Source organism: Rhinopithecus roxellana, chromosome 12, assembly GCF_007565055.1.
Source record: "Rhinopithecus roxellana isolate Shanxi Qingling chromosome 12, ASM756505v1, whole genome shotgun sequence".
Lineage (NCBI taxonomy): Eukaryota > Metazoa > Chordata > Mammalia > Primates > Cercopithecidae > Rhinopithecus > Rhinopithecus roxellana.
This window is the reverse complement of record NC_044560.1, coordinates 107,590,609-107,612,852: the sequence shown is the minus strand read 5'-3', so window position 1 is coordinate 107,612,852 and position 22,244 is coordinate 107,590,609. Positions and strand designations below refer to the sequence as shown.

Below are 22,244 nucleotides of genomic sequence, written 5' to 3'. Positions count from 1 at the left end.
AATGGTGGGAATTTACAGCTCAGGACTGTGGAGTTCCCTTACCCTCTTTTTTCGTCAGGGTAGGGGGTCCCAAACCTCACTGATGACGTGACGACTGCCATGGGTCACCATCCCCACCCAAAAACCTCACATATAAAATCTTACATGAACCCTCGGCTGGTGCACAGTCCCTCACCCTGACAGCATACTCTGAACTTCCCTAACAGGGGCCTCCCCAGTGTCACCCCCGAGTCCTCCATCCCCAGTGCTCAGTGACATAATGAAGAGCCCTGGCCAGGGACCTCCCACCGTAGGTTGGGGGGTATTTGCTGAATCATACTCTGAAAAATCTGACGACACATGCATGTTTCACGCCAAAACATGCATGTGGGTAAGAAATGTGACACATACTTTTCCAGGGTTCACGGATCCCCCTCCCTGCAGCACAGACAGATACACATGCATCCCCAGAGCCCCACATGCCAATTACTCTCCCTCTCAGGGGTTGGCTGTGGGGACTGTCCCCAGGGAGGCTCCTCCAGGGCTCTTGCTGCCTTAGGAAGCGGTGAGGACGTGCTCTCACCTGCTCCATATCCCAGCCCCACCAGGCTTCCTCCCGCTGTGTCACCAGATCCATGACCTATGAGCCCCTTCCCTCCCCAACCCGCTCATAGAAGGCACGCAAAGGCATGGTCTGCAAAGAATCTGGAGAAAAGGGGAAAGGGGCAGGGAGAACGATTTTGCCTGCGCTAATGCAGAGGCAGGGTGATGGCCCAGATGATCCAGGGGGCCCAGGTGGGAGAAGAAAGAGCTGGAGATATTGCTTAGCCAGGCTCTTCCAGGAAGGAATGCTCCTTCCTCATCCAGGGGCCAAGGTGGTGCTAGGGAGGTGGAATGAGAGACGGTTGCCCCTCCAGTAATAACAGAGATGCTTCGCTGGTTACCTGCGCTACAAACGAATCATGAAGGGAAGGAGGGGCGTGTCCACTCCAGGTCTACGCGGGGCCCCCAGCTGGGGACTTGGAAAGGGTCCTCTTGGGGGCCAGCTGTGGAGAAAATGAGAGGCAGACAGTGAGTGAGAAAGTCAGTGAAAAGGAAAAAGACGTGGTCAGAGATGGACAGAGCTATGGGAGGTAGGTGGGAGAGGGATGGACAAAGGAGGGGGACGGAACAGAGACGGGAGGCTGAAAAGGTGACATGCAAGAGAAGCTTAAAAAGTTTAAAATCACACAAAATAGCTGGCGCAATGGCTCACGACTGTAAATCCAGCACTTGTGGAGGCTGAAGCAGGAGGATCACTGTAGCCCAGGAGTTCAAGACCAACCTGGCTAGGCAACACAGCAAGATCTTGTCTCCACAAAAAGAAATTTTTTTGGCTGGGCATGGTTGCTTGCCTATAGTTCCAGTTACTCGAGAGGCTGAGGCAGGAGGATTGCTTGAGCCCAGGAGGTCAAGGATGCTGTGAGCTAGGATAGTGGCACTACACTCCAGCCTGGGCGACAATGAGACCCTCTCTCAAAAATAAAAAAATCTGGTGGGCGCAGTGGCTCACCCCTGTAATCCCAGCACTTTGGGAGGCCGAGACAGGTGGATCACGAGGTCAGGAGATCAAGACCATCCTGGGTAACACAGTGAAACCCTGTCTCTACTAAAAATACAAAAAAGTAGCCAGGCGTGGTGGCGGGCACCTGTAGTCCCAGCTACTCGGGAAGCTGAGGCAGGAGAATGGCGTGAACTCGGGAGGCGGAGCTTGCAGTGAGCCGAGACTGCGCCACTGCACTCCAGCCTGGGCGACAGAGTGAGACTCCCTCTCAAAAATAAAAATAAAATAAAATAAAAATAAAAAAATTAAATCGAACAAAACCACGCTACACATACTATTATCCCGTATATATACTACATATGTGTAGCACATACACTATAGCACATAACATTATACTATGTCATTTACTGGTACTTCGGTCTAACAAAATGCAGCCAATTCTTGCTATTTGCAGTAGTGAGGTTCTAGAAAGTCACCGTGAACACCGAGCCGCTGCTCCTGGGGAAAATACAAGGCTAGGTTCCTGCCAGGCTCTGGCCACAGTATTTTCGCCCATCAATCAATACATCACCTTGACTTATATGCGTTTCTGTCTGAAGACATCTTATTTAATCTGTATTGTTGATTCATTCACATTGAACTCACGGCCAACAGGACTATAACTCCTACCTGAAGGAAGCTTCTCTAACACAGGTATTTTCTCCAGAAGGCACATCACAGCCTCACTGCCCTTAGGAACACTAGATTTCTACACCCTGCTTGGAGTCATTTTATTTTATTTATTTGTATTTTTTGTGAGTCTTGCTCTGTCGGAGCAAGCGAGACTCACAGAGTCTCGCTCTGTCACCCAGGCTGGAGTGCAGTGATGCAATCTTGGCTCACTGCAACCTCCGTCTCCTGGGTGCAAGCGATTCTCCCGCCTCAGCCTCCCGAGTAGCTGGGATACAGGCGTGTGCCACTGCACCCGGCTAAGTAGAGACAGGGTTTCACCATATTGGCCAGGCTGGTCTCAAACTCCTGACTTGAAGTGATCCACCCACCTTGGCCTCCCAAAGTGTGGGGATTACAGGAGTGAGCCACCGCATCTGGCCTAGGAGCCATTTTAAACAGAGAAATCACCAATAAGAAGCACAAAGACAGTCGGGCACAGTGGCTCATGCCTGTATCCTGGCACTTTGGGATGCTGAGGCGGGCAAATCACTTGAGGCCAGGAGTTCGAGACCAGCCTGGCCAACATGGCAAAACCCTTTAGTCTCTACTAAAAATAGAAAAAATTAGCCAGGCATGGTGGCGGGTGCCTGTAGTCGCGCCTACTCGGGACGAAAACCACTTGAACACAGGAGGCGGAGCTGCTTGCAGTGAGCCGAGATCGCGCCACTTGCACTCCAGCCTGGGTGACAGAGAGAGACTCCGTCTCAAAAAAAAAAAAAAAAAAAAAGATTCACAAAGATATGAAAACTGTGAACTGTGGCACTAAATCGACTGCAAAAAGGACACTGCTTTGCAATCTGAGCTGAAACAAGACATCAGAGTGCTGCTGGGCCCGACCTCAGCTGGGAACCTGCATGTCAGGCAGCTCAACTTTTCTGGCCACTCTACCCACTTCTGCAAATGACCAGCACCGTTTTGGGGTTACCAATTTTCGCAAGTAGGTGAATTCGCAAATACGGGATCTGTGAAGAACGAGGACCGACTGTGACAATAATAAAACCACTGATTGCGGGCCTCCTATGTGCTGGGTGCTGGTTTAGGTACCCCGCATGTACAACTCATTCGCCTTCCCTAAAACCCCAGAGGCAGGTGCTTCTGTGATCGCTACACAGTAGATGAGGAAATAGGTTCAGAGAGGTTAGTCATCTGGCCGAGATCCTGTAGCTGATAAGGGGTCAGGCTGGGTTTTTTTTTTTTTTTGTTGTTGTTGTTGGCTCTTGTTGCCCATACTGGAGTGCAATGACACGATCTCGGCTCACTGCAACCTCTGCTTCCCGGGTTCAAGTGATTCTCCTACCTCAGCCTCCCGAGTGGCTGAGATTACAGGCATGCACCACCATGCCCAGCTAATTTTTTATATTTTTAGTAGAGACAGTTTCACTATGTCAGCCAGGCTGGTCTGAACTCCTGACCTCAGGTGATCCGCCTCCTTGGCCTCCCAAAGTGCTGGGATTATAGGTGTGAGCCACCGCGCCCTGCCCAGGCTAGGATTTGAGCCCAGGTAGGCTCACTGCAGAGGCCTCGCCCTTAACCAGTACCCCACAGGCGACCATCTCCTGCTACTTCTCTCGTAGGATCTGAAACAAATACAGCAGAATGTTCAGGCACTATTGCGGGGCTGGGTGACGGGGGTATGCGTCTCTGTTATCATTTTATGAATGCCTGGGATGCTTCAGATTGGAAAAGGAGATAAAGGGACTGGCATGGAAGAGGGAGGAAGGAACAGGAATGGCAAGTGGCTTTCTCTCTTCCTCTCAGGTCCTGATCCCAGAAAGATCTAGAAAGCAGATGTCGCAAGACCCTGGAACACAGGATTCTTTTCCTCTGGAATGCGGGTCCTCTGGAATGCGGGTGCCCTGCTCCTGGCCTGGAGGTGTGCATGAGCTCCCAAGACGAAGGGTTCACGTCTGTTCATGCCTCCTCCCTGGCTCTGGTAGGTGTGGCCCAAGCTCTGTGCACGACCTACCTACCAGCAGAATTAGAGACAGGAGGGGGTACAGCTCCCGCGGGGCTTCTGCAAACCAGTCCCGAGGTTGAATTTCGAAGTGGAGGCTGGAGAGCTCTCTGCGGATTCTGTATTTGTGTGCTTTCATTCCAATGACAACATTAAAGACATGAACGGGAATGTCCTGGGGAGAGGGACACGTTCCGTGTTGTGACTAAGCTGTGGTTATGTGAGTGTTCAGAATTTAACAGCTCGGGTTTCTGTGTTTCAACACAGGAAAATGTCACTTCAAAAAACGAAAAAGGAGGGAGGCGTGGGTAGCTCACACCTGTAATCCTAGCCGAGGCAGGGAGGCTGAGGCAGGAGGATGGCTTAAGCTCAGGAGTTGGAGAACCAGCCTGGGCAACACAGCAAGACCTCATCTCTACCAAAAAATTTAAAATTGGCCGGGGGTTGTGGTGGGCCCCTGTGTTCCAAGCTACTCGGGAGGCTGAGGTGGGAGAATCGCTTGAGCTAGAGAGGCCGAGGCTGTGGTGAACCAAGATCGCACCACTGCTCCCCAGCCTGGGCGACACAGTGAGACTCCATCTCAAAAAGAAAAGAAGGCCGGGCATGGTGGCTCACACCTGTAATGCCAGCACTTTGGGAGGCCGGGGTGGGCAGGTCAACTGAGGTCAGGAGTTCAAGACCAGCCTGGTCAACATGGTGAAACCTTGTCTCTACTAAAGTACAAAACTTAGCTGGGCATGGTGGCACACACCTGTAATCCCAGCTACTCAGCAGGCTGAGGTAGACGAATTTCTTGAACCCAGGAGGCAGAGGCTGCAGTGAGCTGAGATTGCACCACTGCACTCCAGCCTGGACGACAGAGCTCCAAAAAAAAAAAAAAAGAAAGAAATTGGGTGAGGGGCTGGGGTTGCTGCCTGCGCACGCTCACAGCAGGAATCAAGTGCATCTTGCCAATTCTGAGGCTCCCATCCCTGGGCTGCCACTTCCCATTCCCAGCCATGTACCCTAAGACAAGTTACTCATCCCCTCTGTGCCTCAGTTTCCCCATCTGGAAAATAGGGGAGGATAACACTACGTCCTCCATGGGACTGTTAAATAGGAACATCTTTAATCCATGTCCTAAAGCACTCTGTAAGCGGTGTGCATGCTAGTCACAATCATTTTAACTGCCACTGTTGATGCTATCTAGTGGTGCAACTCCCAGAACTTTTGGGCCACAGCCCAATGAGTCTGGACAGAAGTCCCTGGCCCCACTTTGGTGCTGTTTGCCACACGTGGCCTATGTGTGTATTTGGAACGGTTAATAGATCCCCTGCTTTAGCCAGGTACCGGGATTCTTTGATCCTTGCAAACACCTGCTATTACCCCCATTTTGCAGATGAGATAAATGCAGTGGAAGAGAGCGGTTTTGGGGGTGCTGCGGTACCTGCACTGTGTGCACCCACACCAGGCCAGCTAGGTGTCTTGTTGCTCTCAACCCAACAGGCAGAGGAAGCCTTTCAAGACACACATGAAGATTAAAAAAACAAAAAAATCAGCCAGACATGGTGTTGCACACCTGTAATCCCAGCTACTCGGGAGACCAAGGCAGGAGAATTGCTTGAACCCAGGAGTTCTAGGCTGCAGCGAGCCGTGATCGTGCCACTGCACTCCAGCCTGGGCAACAGAGCAAGACCCCGTATCCAAAACAAAAACAAAAACAAAACTTTAACATCAAATATCATACATCTGTCTGATGGTTTGGTTGTTTACTGTGTGTCTCCTCCACCAAAATGTCCCTCAGGACAGGAAACTTTGCTTGGTTTGTCCCCTGCAAGATCCTTGGGACTGGCCTGGTATGTGGCATACAGTAGGAGCTCAACAAATATCTGTGGGATGAATGAATGAATGTGCAGAGGAAATTAAACAAATCCTTTCATTTGTTCAAGAGGCAACCTGCTGAAATGTACATTTAGTAGGCACCTACTGTGTGTCTGGTGGGGGGTTGCTAAGGACAGCAAAAGGGCAGAAGCAGACCCCATTCTGGCTTGGGGAGCACGGCCGGTGGTTCTCAGCCAGGGAGGGTGCTGGAGACCCCTCTCCTACCCCCCACAATCAGAAACTTTGGAAGCAGTGACTGAGGTTGCGGGGTGGGGCAGGGGGGTGGGGGGCAGAAGCTTTGGGAGCCATCACATAGTTCCCCTGAGTCCCAGAACCGGGCGGACATGTGGACAGAGCTATAGCCAACCCACCACGGGCACACACAAGAGTGAGAAGTCAGCCTCTGCCACCGGGAGCCATTGCAACCCGGGCTCACTCGTCACTGCGGCATCATGCAGCTGAAGCTGCCTGGCACACCCCAAAGAGCCCGCACTGCCTGAGTGCTTCTGGGTACCAGCCCCTGTGCTCACTCCATATCCACTGATCCCTCCCCATCCCCACGGAAGCACTGCTGACGCACATCTCACAGGAAAAGGAGACTCGGAGGTGTTCGGGACACTTGCCCCAGGTCATACCATGGCACCAGAATTTGAACTCAGACCCTGTGATTCTGAAGACCTCACTCTTCACCACCACGCTATAAAAAGCAGGAAAGGCCGGGCCTGAAAACCACAACCAGCTCCAGAGAACAGCCATGATGCAACAATGACACAGTGTCCTTCCAGAAAATTGTGTGAATTTCTCCTCCACTTGTAATGCAATCGGAGTTTTGCCCTGTCATCAGGAGCTGTGCAGAAGCCAGGCTGCTAGCAGGGTACGGAATTAAAAGGGCCGGCTAAGCTCCACAAACAGGCGGATTTTAATTTCCCAATACAAACTGGAGTAACCCTCAGGTTGCCTGCCAGTAATAAAAAGTCTCCAGAACGATATCAGGAAGTGCAGATGATGTGGCAAAGTCTATCCGTTGCTTTTTAAAACACCATTTCCCCACCTCTCCTCCTCTGCTCACAGAAGCCTGACTCTGTGCAGGGTAACACTTGCCAACGCTAAGATGTAAACAAAGACTGTTCTAGGCCAGTCTCTCAAACTCTGGGTCACGCCTTTGAAGGTTGTGAAATCAAATTAGCAGGTTGTGACCACGAACTGCTTTAAATAATTAAACAGCATGGAAACGAATGGAATGGAATGGAAAGGAATAGAAGATATTAACGCGTACTATGCATAGTAAGAGTGAGTATTTGAGAAATTGGTTTCAATAATGTGTGTGTGTGTGTGTGTGTGTGTGTGTGTACTGCAACACACAGAAACATATTTTGGACTGTCAGTTGTGGTCAAAATAGCCTTAAAATAATTGAACTAAGCCAGCGGCACTCCCACCTCCTTTATCAGACATTCACTTTCCCAGCCTTTCTTTCAGTTAGAGTAAACACAGTTCTGCAAATAGTAAAAACCGAAGTGTACAGACAGGTTCTGCTCAGTGAGACTTTCAGGGAAGATTCAGGGAAAGTTTTTCTTCCAGAATACAAAGACAGAGTTTTTCCAGAAAGACAGTATTTTGCTCCTGCTTCCAGTTTTGAATACAGTTGAGATGACTAGAGCTGTGGCAGCCATTCTGCAACCATGAGGCAACAAACCTGAGGCTGAAAAGCCCACCAGCAGAGGATGGTTGATGGGAGACAAAAAGACCGTGTTCCTTTTTTTTCTTTTGAGACAGAGTCTCGCTCTGTCGCCCAGGCTGGAGTGCAGTGGCGCGATTTTGGCTCACTGCCACCTCCGCCTCCCAGGTTCAAGTGACTCTCCTGCCTCAGCTTCCTGTGTAGCTGGGATTAGAGGCGCCCACCACCATGCCCGGCTACTTTTTGTATTTTTAGTAGAGACGAGGTTCACCATGTTAGCTAGGCTGGTCTCAAACTCCTGACCTCTAGTGATCCGCCCACCTCGGCCTCCCAAAGTACTGGGATTTCAGGCATGAGCCACCGCACCAGCCTGACTGTATTAATAACTTTTCATGGGCTGCCCGCCTCCAAACTTGTTAATCCTTATGGTTTAAGCCATTATTTGGTTTCCCATTATTTGCAGACAAATACAACCTGATGCAAAAGAGCTTTCATTTCTGGATTATCTTTGCAGCCCACGGCAAGGCCTCTTACATGGGTCAAGGGCTGCTCTTTGTGGGTCACTGATTAAGAAGAGAGGCTGCTACTCGGGAGGCTGAGGCAGGAGAATGGCGTAAACCCAGGAGGCGGAGCTTGCAGTGAGCCGAGATCCAGCCACTGCACTCCAGCCTGGGAGACAGAGCGAGACTCTGTCTCAAAAAAAAGAAGAGAGGTCAAACGAAATAGGAGAGGGCTGGTGGAAAAGGGATCTGAAACAAAGGCCACTATGGTTGATCGCAAAGTGGCCAGAAATTCTCCTCCCCTGCCCCACACTCTTTGTAGCTCCTCCTATTAAGAAGTAGGATCTATGACTTCAATCCTTGACCCTGGGCTGGCTTCTTGACTTGCTCTGGCCAACAGCATGTGGTGAAAGTGATGGTGTGTGATTCTTTTTTTGAGATGGCGTCTTGCTTTGTCGCTCAGGCTGGAGTGCAGTGGCACAATCTCAGCTCACTGCAACCTCCACCTCCTGCGTTCAAGCGATTCTCCTGCTTCAGCCTCCTGATTAGCTAGGATTACAGGTGCATGCCACCACAACCACCTAATTTTTGTATTTTTAGTAGAGATGGGGTTTCACCATGTTGGTCAGGCTGGTCTCGAACTCCTGACCTTATTATCCACCCACCTTGGCCTCCCAAAGTGCTGGGATTATAGGCATGAGCCACCGCGCCTGGCCGACGGTGTGTGATTCTGAGCCTGGCAGACTTCCACTCTTTGCCCAGCTGCCAGGTGAAGAAGCCCAGGCTGGCCTGCAAGAGGATGAGAGCCACGTGCCCATCACCCCATCACCCCAGCCAACAGCCAGCCAAGCCCTAGACGCAGAGTCACCAGCTGCCCAACAGCTGACTACAGACACCCAGCCCAGGCCAGAAGCACTTAGCTACACCCAGTCCAAATTCTAACCGTTGGGATCATGGTTTTCCTTTCTCTGTTTATTATTGTTTTGATTTTCTAAGACAGGGTTTCGGTCTGTTGCCCAGGATGGACTGCAGTGGTGCGATCACAGCTCACTGCAGCCTTGACTTCCTGGGCTCCAGGGATCCTCCCACCTTAGCTTCCTGAAGAGCTGGGACTACAGGCGCACGCCACCACGCCTGGTTAATTTTTTGTAGAAAAATTAACTATGCAGCCCAGGCAGGTCTCAAATGCCTGGGCTCAAGTGATCCTCCCATCTGACCTCCCAAAGTGCTGGGATTACAGACATGAGTCACTGTGCCCGGCCAGGGCTGTGTGTTATATAGTGACAGCTCACTGATACAGCTCTTTCTGGGGACTAGGCACCAAGTTTAACCCCACACCTGACTCATCCAAGTTGTATCCCTCCCACCTCCCAAATCTCTCCAATCAGTACCCTCCTGTCCATGACCACTATTCTGGCCCAAATCTAGGCCCTACCGTTTCTTCATCACCCAGCCTGGGTTCACATTTGGCTTATTCACATCTGGCTGCTCCTGCTATTAAAATACTCAAAAGCTTCCCTACCGATTAGTAAATAAATGTTGCCCAAGCAGCCTTGGCTCCTCCTATATGCCTTCCCTGCGCTGGACACCGAGATGCCATGTCCAAACGACCATAGAAAGCCCTCCTCCCAGGCCCGGCTCCCTCTGGCCTCTGCTCCTCCCAGCCAACCCCCTTCCTCACTGGCCACCGGCTAGACCTGCCCGAACTATGAGTCCAACCTCTGCCTGGGCCACGTGGCTACGAGCCCTGGTGTTTGGGAGTCTGGGTGTTTGACTGGGTCAGATTCTGTCCCACGAGCCCTTGACTATGGCCACCTCTGACTTCATCATCTTCGTCACCCCCACCAAGTTTGCTGAGTGCTTACTAAATGCTTCATCTTACTTCATTTCATTCTCACAGCAACCCTATAAAGCAGATGCCATTATCCTCATGCCCATTACACAGATGAGGAGACTGAGGCCAGAGGGTTGGGTACTTGTCCAAGGTCACCCAAGAGCGAGAACTTGAACCCAGCTGAGACTCCTAAGCCCATGGGAACTACATGATGGGTGCCAGCCTGGCCATCTCCCCCTCCCCCCCAGTAGCAGGGGTGTACTGTGACAGGTTCCCCACCTCCGCCAGTCACCCAGGCCAGGTCCTCTACCCCTTTCGTTGTCCTGAAATGCCTCGAATGAGTCATTCCCGTGCACCTTGCTCAGAGAGACAAATGAGGTGATGTGTTTACCTGGTACATGGACTTAACATGCTATGATGCCAAGAAGTTAAGCTCTTAGGATGTATTTCCAAGGTGTTTGTAGTGAGTTGAATGGTGGCCCCCACCACAAAAAAATATGTAAACATCCTAGAACCTGTGGATGTGGCCATCCTTATTTGGAAAAAAGGGTCTTTGTAGATATAATTAGATTAACAATTTTGAAATGAGACTGTCCTGGATTATCTGGGTAGGCTCAAAATCCCATGATAAATGTCCTCTTAACAGCAAAGAAGTCACAGAAGAGCAGAAGGCCATGTGAAGAAGGAGGCAAAGCTCAGTGTCACGTGGCTACGAGCCAAGGACCACCTAGAGCTCCAGGGGCTGGACCAGGCGAAGAAGGCTCTAGGCTCCTCCCTAGAGCCTCCCAAGGGAGCACAGCTCTGACCACCCCAGTGGCCTTGCTAACACCCTGATTTTGGACTTAGGGCCTCTGGAACTATACGAGAATAGCTTTCGGTTTTAAGATCCCGCATCTGTAGTATTTGTTATGGCAACAATGGGAAACTAATGTACACGTAAGTTTCCAAGACAGAGAGGCATATAATATGTACTGAGTATAGAACATATATATGTAGCCTGGGCAACACAGTGAGACCCCATCTCTACAAAAAATTTTAAAAATTAGCCAGGTGTGCTAGTGTGCACCTGTGGTCCCAGCTACTTGGGTAGCTGAGGTGTGAGGATTGCTTGAGCCTGGGAGGTTGAGGCTGCAGGGAGCCATGATCATGCCACTGCATTACAGCCTGGGTGACAGAAGGAGACCCTGTCTCAAAAAAGAAAAAGAAAAGAGAAGAAAATGTGTGTGTGTGTGTGTGTGTGTTTGTATGCACCACCATGTACAGCTGCACAGGTTGTTCACTGCACAAAGGAATCCAAAGGGGCAAGTGGGGCATCAAGTCCAGTCCAGGTTCTGCTCACACCTATGAGCCCCAGAGAAGGGTAGCATCCACATGGAGAAAGGAGTCCCCTTTCTCATTTCATACAAACGACCCACCACAGAGTCATGCCCTCTTAGACAAGCACCATTTTCAATTGCATGCAAAAGCCCTGTAAGAGCTGGCCGGATCCTGGATATGTAGCCTCTTGCATGATGTGTCTATTTCAAAGCTAGAAAAGGAAAACGGGAAGAAAATGTTGATTCTTCACCCACCTCCACCCCTGTTGGGAAAGACAGAGAAAGAGCAATTTGAAGAGCAATTAAAATCTACGCCATCTTTATTTTTAGTGACCTTTAGAGCTCTAAAATCATTGAATTAGTTTAACCAAATAAAGTGGGCTCCATGAAGCTTAGATTGCTCATAAAGCGACTGATGTCTAGCCCCTAAAAGCCTATTTTATACAGGTAGTTACAAACTAGAAACGTTTTGTGTGTCTTCTCTTTTCCCTTTTTACCATTTGACGCTGTTCTAAATACAGCTATAAAGCTGCAGCCTTGCCAAGAAAACCAGGTATCTCAAAAGGGTTTGGATTTTTCTCAATGCTGGCTTATGAGAAACAGGAAAAACCCTGGGAGAGGGTGAAGCACAGGCATGCGGGGTGGGTGACGGGAATACAAAAGAAATGATTATGTTCACCGGACACAGGTCATCAGGCGATGAAGCAGGCTTCGCATTCAGGGAAGAACATGCAGCTAAGAGAAGCAAAGGGGAAACAAACGTTCCCCAAGACGTGCACATGGGTTTGTAGACCACTGGCTCCTAATACAGATTTGGGAATCTGGGAATCAGCAGGTCCCGGTGCGGCCTGAGACTCTGCATTTCTAACGAGTTCCCAGGTGATGCTGATGCTGCTGGCACAGACCACACTCTGTGAACCACTGTTCTAGAAGCTTCTTTTTTTTTTTTTTTTTTTTTTGAGACGAAGTCTCATTCTGTCACCCAGGCTGGAGTGCAGTGGCATGATTTCAGCTCACTGCAAACTCTGCATCCCGGGCTCAAGCGATCCTCCCGCCTCAGCCGCCCAAGTCACTGGGATCACAGGCACCCGCCACCACGCCTGGCGAACTCCTGACCTCAAGTGATCTGCCCGCCTCAGCCTCCCGCAAAGTGTTGGGATTACAGGCATGAACCACCACGCCCGGCCCAGAAGCTTCTGTCTCTTTAATTTTCCTTCTAGGGTTCCTCTTGTTCTTGTATCAAACACAAGCCACCAGCTCCTGGTCAAGGTCCAGGCCCCTGACCAAGTAGTCCCACCAAGTGTTCTCTGAGGCTCGGGAGGGCTAATTTAAAAGTTGCCCAGGGTCTGGTAAACACTTCCAACACCAGCATCCTGGTCAACAGAGGACGGACCATAGTGAGTGAAGATCCCTGCTCCTTGGCCATAAACTTTCTTCCTCGGACCCCCTTGCGGCTCAGAATGGATATGGGAAAGTTTTCACATTTGGCTAAAAAGGCAGAATCTTGTCTTGGGAAGACTGTTTGCTCCTGCTCCTTCTTTTTGCTTGAAAGACTGCTATGAATATAATGACAATGACCGGTGCCGCAGCAGCCATTATGCATTCCTGAGGGGAAGGTCAAGAGAATCAGAGGTTCCTTAGCAAACACACTCAGGGAAAAAAAAAAAAAGAGAGAGAGAGAGTATCAGAGGGACACTGACCTACTGGCCTGACAATCTCAGCTGCCAAACATCCCTGGAATGGCCTTCTCCTAGACATCTTGCCCCAGAGGAGAGAATTAAAGCCTGGATTAAGTAAAGTTAAACATATACCAACTCTATGACCCAACAAATGTCATGCCAAGGTATTAACTCAAGAGAGGTGAAAAGTATATCCACAAAAGCACCTGTACAAAAATTTTTACAGCAGTCTTATTCATAAAAGCCCCTAAATGTAAACAGCACAGACAGCCATCAACAGGTAAATGGATACATTGTTACATCCACACAACAGAATACAGCTTGGCAGTAAAAGGGAATGAAGGACTTCTACATGCAACAACACAAATGAGTCTTAAATGGATCATGCTGAGCAAAGGAAGCATGAGTCCACTTGTATAAAGATCTAGAACATCGGCCCGGCAGGGTGGCTCATGCCTATAATCCCAGCACTTTGGGAGGCCAAGGCAGGTGGATCACTAGGTCAGGAGATCAAGACCATCCTGGCTAACATGGTGAAACCCCGTCTCTACTAAAAATACAAAAAATTAGCTGGGCGAGGTGGTGGGCACCTGTTGTAGTCCCAGCTACTTGGGAGGCTGAGGCAGGAGAATCTCTTGAACCCGGGAGGCAGAGGTTGCGGTGAGCCGAGATCGCCTCTCTGCACTCCAGTTTGGGCGACAGAGCAAGACTCCGTCTAAAAAAAAAAAAAAAAAAAAAAAAAATCTAGAACATCCGGAACTGATTTATAGTGGGGGAAAAAAATCCGACATGTGGCCACTTCAAGGGAGGGATGCAGGAATGTCTGGGAAAGGCTATGAGAGAGCCTTCTCAGATGACAGACGTGTTCTCTAGCTAGATCTGAGTGATGCTTATACAGGTAGTATTTGTCAAAACTCATCAAACTATGCACTTAAGATTTGTGCATTTTACTGCACATAAATTAGATCCCAGTAAAGCACCACTAGCATGTAGAAAAAAATTCCCGGTGCAATTGGTCGTTATTCCAGGTGGCTGTGTTCTATATTACAGAATCTATAAAGTGACTGTGAACACTGGATTAGCAAATACTTAGACATTAGCCATGTCTCCTGGGGGAAATACAAAGTTAGGTTCCTGAAAGCCTCTGGCCACAATGCTTTCATCAACCAATATATAACTTTGGCTTATGTGTGTTTCTGTTTGAAGACACCTTATTTAATGTATAGTTTTTGATTCACTAACATTGAGCCTTCCTCACATCAGCAGCGCCCTAACTTGTGCCTTAATGAAGTTTCTCTAATATGTGTATTTTCTCTGAAAGGCACATCGCAGCCTTCTTGTTTTTGTTTTTTTGAGACAGGGTCTCACTGTTGCCCAGGCTGGAGTGCAGTGGTGTGAAGAGAACTCATGGCAGCCTTGACCTTCCAGGCTCATGTGATCCTCCCAGGTGGGCGCCACCACACTTAGTTAATTTTTAAATTTATTTATTTATTTATCTATTTATTGTATGTGCGTGTGTGTGTGCATCGTGTGTGTGTGTGTGTGTGTGTCGAGACAGGATCTCACCATGTTCCTCAGGCTGGTCTCGACCTCCTGGGCTCAAGTGATTCTCCCACCCTGACCTCCCAAAGTGCTGGGGTTACAGGAATGAGCTACCACGCCCAGTCTCACATTACAGCTTTCCTGGGTTTAGAAACGTTAGACAGCACTTCAGCACTAAACTGGGGACTGTTTTTTTTTTTTTCAGACAGAGTCTCCCTCTGACACCCAGACTGGAGTGCAGTAGTGGTGTGATCTCGGCTCACTGTAACCTCCACCTCCCAGGTTCAAGGGATTCTCCTGTCTCAGCCTTCCGAGTACAGGTACCCGCCACCACGCCCAGCTCATTTTTTTTGTATTTTTAGTAGAGACAGGGTTTCGCCGTGTTGGTCAGACTGGTCTCGAATTCCTGACTTCAGGTGATCCACCCGCCTCAGCCTCCCAAAGTGCTGGGATTACAGGCATGAGCCACTGCACCCGTCTTAAACTGGGGACATTTTATTAATTTTTTTTTTTTTGAGACGGAGTTTTGCTCTTGTTGCCCAGGCTGGAGTACCTGTTGCCCAGGTAGCGTGATCTTTGCTCACTGCAACCTCCACCTCCCAGATTCAAGTGAATCTCCTCCTTCAGCCTCCCAAGTAGCTGGGACTACAGGCATGCACCACCACACCCGGCTACTTTTGTATTTTTAGTAGAGACAGGGTTTCGCCATGTTGGCCAGGCTGGTCTCAAATTCCTGACCTCAGGTGATCCATCCGCTTTGGCCTCCCAAAGTGCTGGGATTACAGGCGTGAGCCACCATGCCTGGCCAAACTGGGGACATTTTAAACAGCAAAATCACAAAGCACGAAAACGTAGAAAACATGGCACTAACTAGATTACAAAAAGGGCACTTGTTTATAGTAAGAGACATAATAAGAAAGCAGGGCGTGGCGTTGCTTGACTGCGGCTGGTGATGTGTGTACCAGGTGACTCAAATTTTTTGCTATCCTGTGAGTGTCCGTAAATGACGGGAATAGCATGGTGTGTTATTGATTTTGGGGTTATGAGTAAGCACTCGCGATTAGATGAATCTGCAAATTTGGTATCCTGGAATAATGAGGACTCACTGCACAGGACGATACCCGTCAAGATCAAGACGCATTCACCCTCTGCCCGACTTCACTTACGGGAACATATCCTGCAGGTGCCAATGACGTGACGAAAAGTATACAGTCAGGGCCTTTAACAGGTGTGTTGTTTTGTGCTTTTTTTTTTTTTTTCCCACAGAGATGGAGTCTTGCTATGTTGCCCAGGCTAGTCGTGAACTCCTGGGCTCAAGTAATCTTCCCACTTCAGCCTCCCAAAGTGCTGGGATTACAGACATGAGCCACCATGCCCTGGCCTTACAGTTATGTTTCTATTAATAATAGCAAGACGGTGGCGGGTGCCTGTGTAGTCCCAGCTACTCGGGAGGCTGAGGTGGGAGAATGGTGTGAACCCGGGAGGTGGAGCTTGCAGTGAGCCGAGATCACGCCACTGCATTCCAGTCTGGGTGACAGAGTGAGACTCCGTCTCAAAAAAATAAAAATAAAAATAAAAATAAGTAATAATAGCAAGATACTGGAAACAACCCACTGGCCATCAGTAGTAAACAGATTGATTTGAGGCCGGGCGCGGTGGCTCAAGCCTGTAATCCCAGCACTTTGGGAGGCCGAGATGGGCGGATCACGAGGTCAGGAGATTGAGACTATCCTGGCTAACATGGTGAAACTCTGTCTCTACTATAAAATACAAAAAAAACTAGCTGGGCGAGGTGGCAGGTGCCTGTAGTCCCAGCTACTCGGGAGGCTGAGGCAGGAGAATGGCGTGACCCTGGGAGGCGGAGCTTGCAGTGAGCCGAGATCGCGCCACTGCACTCCAGCCTGGGCGACAGAGCGAGACTCCGTCTCAAAAAAAAAAAAAAAAAAAAAAGAGTTGATTTTTTTTCTTTTTTTAATTACTTGGGCAGGACTATTGCAGTAGTAAATGGGTTAAATAAACTAGTTTCTCTAAACAGGGGAACAGTATGCAGCTGTACAAAAAAGAAAGAGGTATACAAATGGCCATGAGAAGATACTCAACATCACTGGCCACCAAGGAAGTGCACATCAGAACCACAGGATACCATTTCGCATCCATTAGGATAGCTCCAATCAAGGAGACAGACAAGGGCAAGTGTTCGTGAGGGTGTGGCAGAACATGAACCCTCACTCACTGTTGGTGGGACTATCAAAGGGTGCAGCTGCTGTGGAAACTCGCCTGGCAGTTCCTCCAAAAGTTAAACATAGAGTTGCCACGTGACCCAGCAATTCCACTCCTACTTATAGACCCAAGAGAGGCGAAAACATATGTCCACACAAAAACTGGCCCGAGGCTGGGTGCGGTGGCTCACACTTGTAGTCCCAGCTACTCGGGAGGCTGAGGCAGGAGAGTCGCTTGAACCTGGGAGGCACAGGTTGCAGTGAGCTGAGATTGCACCACTGCCCTCCAGCCTGGGCAACAAGAGCGAAACTCGGTTTCAAAACAAAACAAAACAAAACAAAAAAAAACAAAACAAAGACTGGCCTGTGAACATCGCAGCTCCTTTACTTGCAAGAGGCAAAAGGTGGAAAAGACCCAAACGCCCGTCCATGGATGAACGGATAAATAGATGTGGTGTATCCATATCACAGACTATTACTGCGCCATAAGGAAGGAAGGAAACACTGGCACACGCTCCAACACGCATGAACCTGGAACGCATGACGCCGAGTGAAGGGAGCCAGGCACAAAGGCCATATATTCCATGATTCCATTTATGCAAAATGTCCAGAATAGGCAAACCCAGAGAGATGGAAAGTAGATGCATGGTTGCTAAGGACTGCGGGGAGGGAGAAATTCAAAGCGGCTGCTCATGGGTACCGTTTCTTCTTGAGATGATGAAAATGTTCTAAAATGGATTGTGGTGATGTCTGCACAACTCTATGAATATACTGAAAACCACTGAATTGCTATACTTTAGATGGGTGCATTTTATGGTATGTGAATTATATGTCAATAAAGATGTCATTGAAAAAAAAAAAAAAAGAATGAGGCCAGGCACAGTGGCTCATGCCTGTAATCCCAGCACTTTGGGAGGCCAAGGCAGGAGGATCACTTGAGGTCAGGAGTTCCAGACCAGCCAGGCCAACATGATGAAACCCCGTCTCTACTAAAATATAAAAATTAGCCCGGTGTGGTGGTGTGTGCCCATAATCCCAGCTACTGGGGAGACTGAGGGGGGAGGATCGCTTGAGCCAGTGAGGGTGGAGGTTGCAGTGAGCTGAGATCGTGCACTCCAGCCTGGGGGACAGCACGAGATCCTGTCTCAAAAAAAAAAATAAAGAAAGAACGAGGATGTTCTCTGTGTACTGATAGGGAAAGACAGGGAAAGATCTCCCAGACTGTTGCTACATGGAAAAGTAAAATGCAGAGTGGCATGTTTAAAACGTCACCATCTGATTAAGAAAAGGGTGAAGGAGAAATGATACATATTCTGAATGCTTTTCAATGCCTAAAGAACTTCAGGAAGGGTCTGTATGACACTAAATACACTGACTAACTATGAAGGGACCTGGCAGATGGGAACAGGGATAGGAGGCGTTCCACTGCATAGTTTTCAAAATAATGTTTGCTTTTTCAGCTTTGTGAATGAGCCATCTCAAAAACTAAATTTAGAAATATTTGTTGAAAAAAATAAGAGAGTATTTAAGCCATCAGTGGTCAACTATTACTTGCAGCCGAATGCACACAAGCTAAAAAGCCACTGAGTAAGTAGTAAGAAGCAATGAGATTAGAACCTGGGTTTCATGGACACCAAAGCCTTGGCTGCTTTCCAAGATGCCCCACTGCCTGATTGCTGATGTCTACACAAAGTCTGGACAGGCCAGACGCAGTGGCTGACACTTGTAATCCCAGCACTTTGGGAGCCAAGAGAGCAGGATCGCTTGGGCCCAGGAGTTTGAGATCGGCCTGGGCAGCATAGTAAGACCCTTTTCTCTACAAAAAAAATTAGTTTAAATAGCTGGGTGTGGTGGCACATGCCTCTGATCCCAACTACTCAGGAGGCTGAGGCAGGAGGATTGCTTGAGCCTGGGAGGTCGAGGCTGCAGTGAGCCATGGTCGCACCATTGCACTCCAGCCTAGGTGACCTTGTCTCAAAAAAAAATACTCCAGATGACCTTCCTCCCCTCCACCCTTCCATACCAGAAAGTTTTTTACCTGGATTCTGCATGAGCCTTCCTAATCACTCCCCCATTTTTCTCACATGCCACACAGGCAGAAAAGCCTTAGAGTCCAGAGAAGTGACAGCAGGCCGACATCTGCCCAGGATCTGGCAGGGGTTTGGGCTGGCAGAGTCACAGGCCTGGATCTTAGAGCAAACACCTTCAGATGCTGACCTGGTGCGGTTCAAACGTTCCTGTCCTAAAGCAGGTCCCGGGCAAGCTGTGGGTTTGCAGCCACATCAGAGCCAGGAGTGGGGCTGTCTGTGGGAATCAGCCAACGCTGGTTGGCTCCAAGATGCCACCATTCCTCCTGTCTCTTACATAACTCCAGCCCACCCTTCTCTAGGTCTTGGAACGAGCATCATCTGCCCAACCCTCTCGTGCTCGCTGCCTGGAGGGTAGCAGGGACTTCTAACTGGCCTCCTGCTTCTAAACTCAGTTCCCCACTTGGTGGCCAGAGTGACCTATTTTATTTAAGGTCGTGCTGTTCCCCTTCTTAGGGCTCCCTACTGATCCCTACTGCCCCACAAAGAGAAGCCAAACGCTTTCCTGATGGTGCTGGGAGTGAGGAAGTCATCCCTGCTCTCAAGGAGCTCACGTTCTACTGGCAGGAGTCAGATCCTGAACCTAGAGACAGCACCCCAAAGAGAAGATGAAGGCAAGGACGCCAAGAATGGGTTGGGGAGGGCTGGGGTACATACAGGATGTGCAGGAGGTAAGGGGAGCAGCAATGTGGCCACCCCAGGAGAGGGGGCTCCAGGAAGAAGGAGGAGGACATGCAATGGTCCTGAGGCAGAATCACATGGGTGCCTCAGGGGCCACGAGCAGTGATGAGGGCATGAGCATGAGTAGACACACGGGAGACGCGAGGTCAGACAACAAGGGTGAGGACTTCAGCTTTTATTCCAGGTGAGCCCCGGGCCGCGGGAGGGCTCCAGACAGGGCAGGGACATGACCTGACTTGGGTGTTTACAGGTTCCTTCTGCAGTCCGTTCTGGAGTGGAGAACGGACTGCAGAAGGTGATGATGGAAGCACAGAGAGGAGGCGACGGTAACGGTCCAGGCAGGAGACATGGTGACAGGAGAGGGGACGAGGCACAGTCAAATTCTGGACATAACAGCAGAGCAAGAGGGTTTGCAGATGGATTGGCCACGAGGTGTAAGGGAACAGCAGAGCAGAGAGCCCTCCAGCATTTGAGAAGGCTGGGCGGGCCAGGCGGATGGTGTCAAGATGGGTGGGCCGGGCAGATGGTGTCAGACTGTGCGGGTCAGACGGATGGTGTCAGGATGTGTGGTGCACACAAGCCCACATACATGCTCCTTCCTCTCATCTACTGCCCTCTTCAGGGAAGCCCATTCCCCTCTAATGCATTCCACTGGTCCCAAAGCTACTGATCACCTTATTAAGAGAGGAGATGACCCCAACCCCAACCCAGGGCACAGCAGGGAGGGCTGCCCAGAGCCTCAGAGAAGGAGAGAAATACTGAAGTGGCAGCCACAGGCAAGACCTCCACACCTCCCTCTAAGAGCAACACCTCTTATATTAGGTTGGTGCAAAAATAATTGTGCCTTTTGCCATTAAAAGTAATGGCAAAAACCGGCCGGGCACGGTGGCTCACGCCTCTAATCCCAGCACTTTGGGAGGCCAAGGTGGGTGGATCACTTGAGGTCAGGAGTTCGAGACCAGCCTGGTCAACATGGTGAAATCCTGTCTCTACTAAGAATACAAAAATTGGTCAGGTGCTGTGGCTCAGCCCTGTAATTTGGGAGGCTGAGGCAGGAAGATCACGAGGTCAGGAGTTTGAGACCAGCCTGGCCAACATAGTGAAACCCCGCCTCTACGAAAAATACAAAAAACTAGCCAGGAGTGGTGGCTGGTAGCTGTAATCCCAGCTACTTGAAAGGCTGAGGCAGGAAAATCATTCGAACCCGGCTGGCGGAGTGTTGCAGTGAGCTGAGATTGCACCGCTGCACTCCAGCCTAGGTGACAGAGCAAGACCTTAAAAAAAAAAAAAAATTATCCAGGCATGGTGGCATGCACCTGTAATCCCAGCTACTCGGGAAGCTGAGGCAGGAGAATCGTTTGAGCTCCGGAGGTGGAGGTGGCAGTGAGCTGAGATTGTGCCACTGTACTCCAGTTTGGGCGACAGAGACTCTGTCTCAAAAAAAAAAAGTAATAGCAAAAACTGCAATTACTTTTGCACTAAATGGCAAAAAGTCTGATTACTTTTTACACTAACCTAAATCTCACTTCAGAATCTGTCCCTACCCCAAAGCCTAAGCAGCTTCCAAGTTTATATTTGACTTTGAGTACTCAATAATCTTGGGGTTTGCTTTGCAGTGTGAGGTAGAGATCTGATTTCATCTCCTTCCACCTGTGGACGACCTTTTTACTTTTGATCCCTACCTCTGTTTATTATGAGTCCCTCGTTTCCCCACAAATCTGACCATTGGCCATATCGACCTCATACCATGTCTTCATGTGCCTGGTTCTCCTCCTGGACTCTGTTCTATTCCATTAGTAGGATATCAAGTTCTACTAATTCCCTAACCTCAGAGATAAAATAGATTCTGTTGGACAGGTAATCAATACATTGACACCGAGCAGAAAGTGGCAGGTGAGTGGGGAAGTGAGGTTTCTCCAGGAAGGACACAAGATCTTCGAGGCAGAGACAGTAACATTCCTTTGCTTGTCAATATGTTCCTGTTTGAATTTCTGATTATGCTGACTTATATATTATGAGATCAACTTTTAACTATTAATCCTCACAAAAGATACAGAGGGCATACAACAGTGCTCACAAATAAATGAAAAGATTAACAATAATATTAATAATGTACAGGCCAGGCACAGTGGCTCATGCCTGTAATCAGAGCACTTTGGGAGGCCAAGGCAGGTGGATCACTTGAGATCAGGAGTTTGAGACCAGCCTGGCCAACACAGTCAAACCTCGCCTCTACTAAAAATACAAAAAATTAGCCGGGCGTGGTGGCAGGCACCTGTAGTCCCAGCTACTTGGGAGGCTGAGGCAAGAGAACGGCGTGAACCCGGGAGGCGGAGCTTGCAGTGAGCCGAGTTCGCGCCACTGCACTCCAGCCTGGGCAACAGAGTGAGACTTCATCTCAAAAAAAAAAAAAAAAGCCGGGCGCGGTGGCTCAAGCCTGTAATCCCAGCACTTTGGGAGGCTGAGACGGGCGGATCACGAGGTCAGGAGATCGAGACCATCCTGGCTAACATGGTGAAACCCCGTCTCTACTAAAAATACAAAAAACTAGCCGGGCGAGGTGGCGGGCGCCTGTAGTCCCAGCTACTCCGGAGGCTGAGCCAGGAGAATGGCGTAAACCCGGAAGGCGGAGCTTGCAGTGAGCTGAGATCCGGCCACTGCAC

At 49.5% G+C, this 22,244-nt stretch overlaps 1 protein-coding gene across 1 annotated transcript in view; it reads right to left on the bottom strand.

Annotated features, from left to right (window-relative positions):
• The window catches only part of BICRA (BRD4 interacting chromatin remodeling complex associated protein), a 100,853-nt gene that overhangs the window by 32,240 nt on the left and 46,369 nt on the right, over positions 1-22,244 (bottom strand). Inside the window, exon 2 of the mRNA XM_030942775.1 lies at positions 924-1,025. The gene's annotated coding sequence lies outside the window, so the exon portion shown is untranslated. The remainder of the gene's footprint in view (positions 1-923; positions 1,026-22,244) is intronic.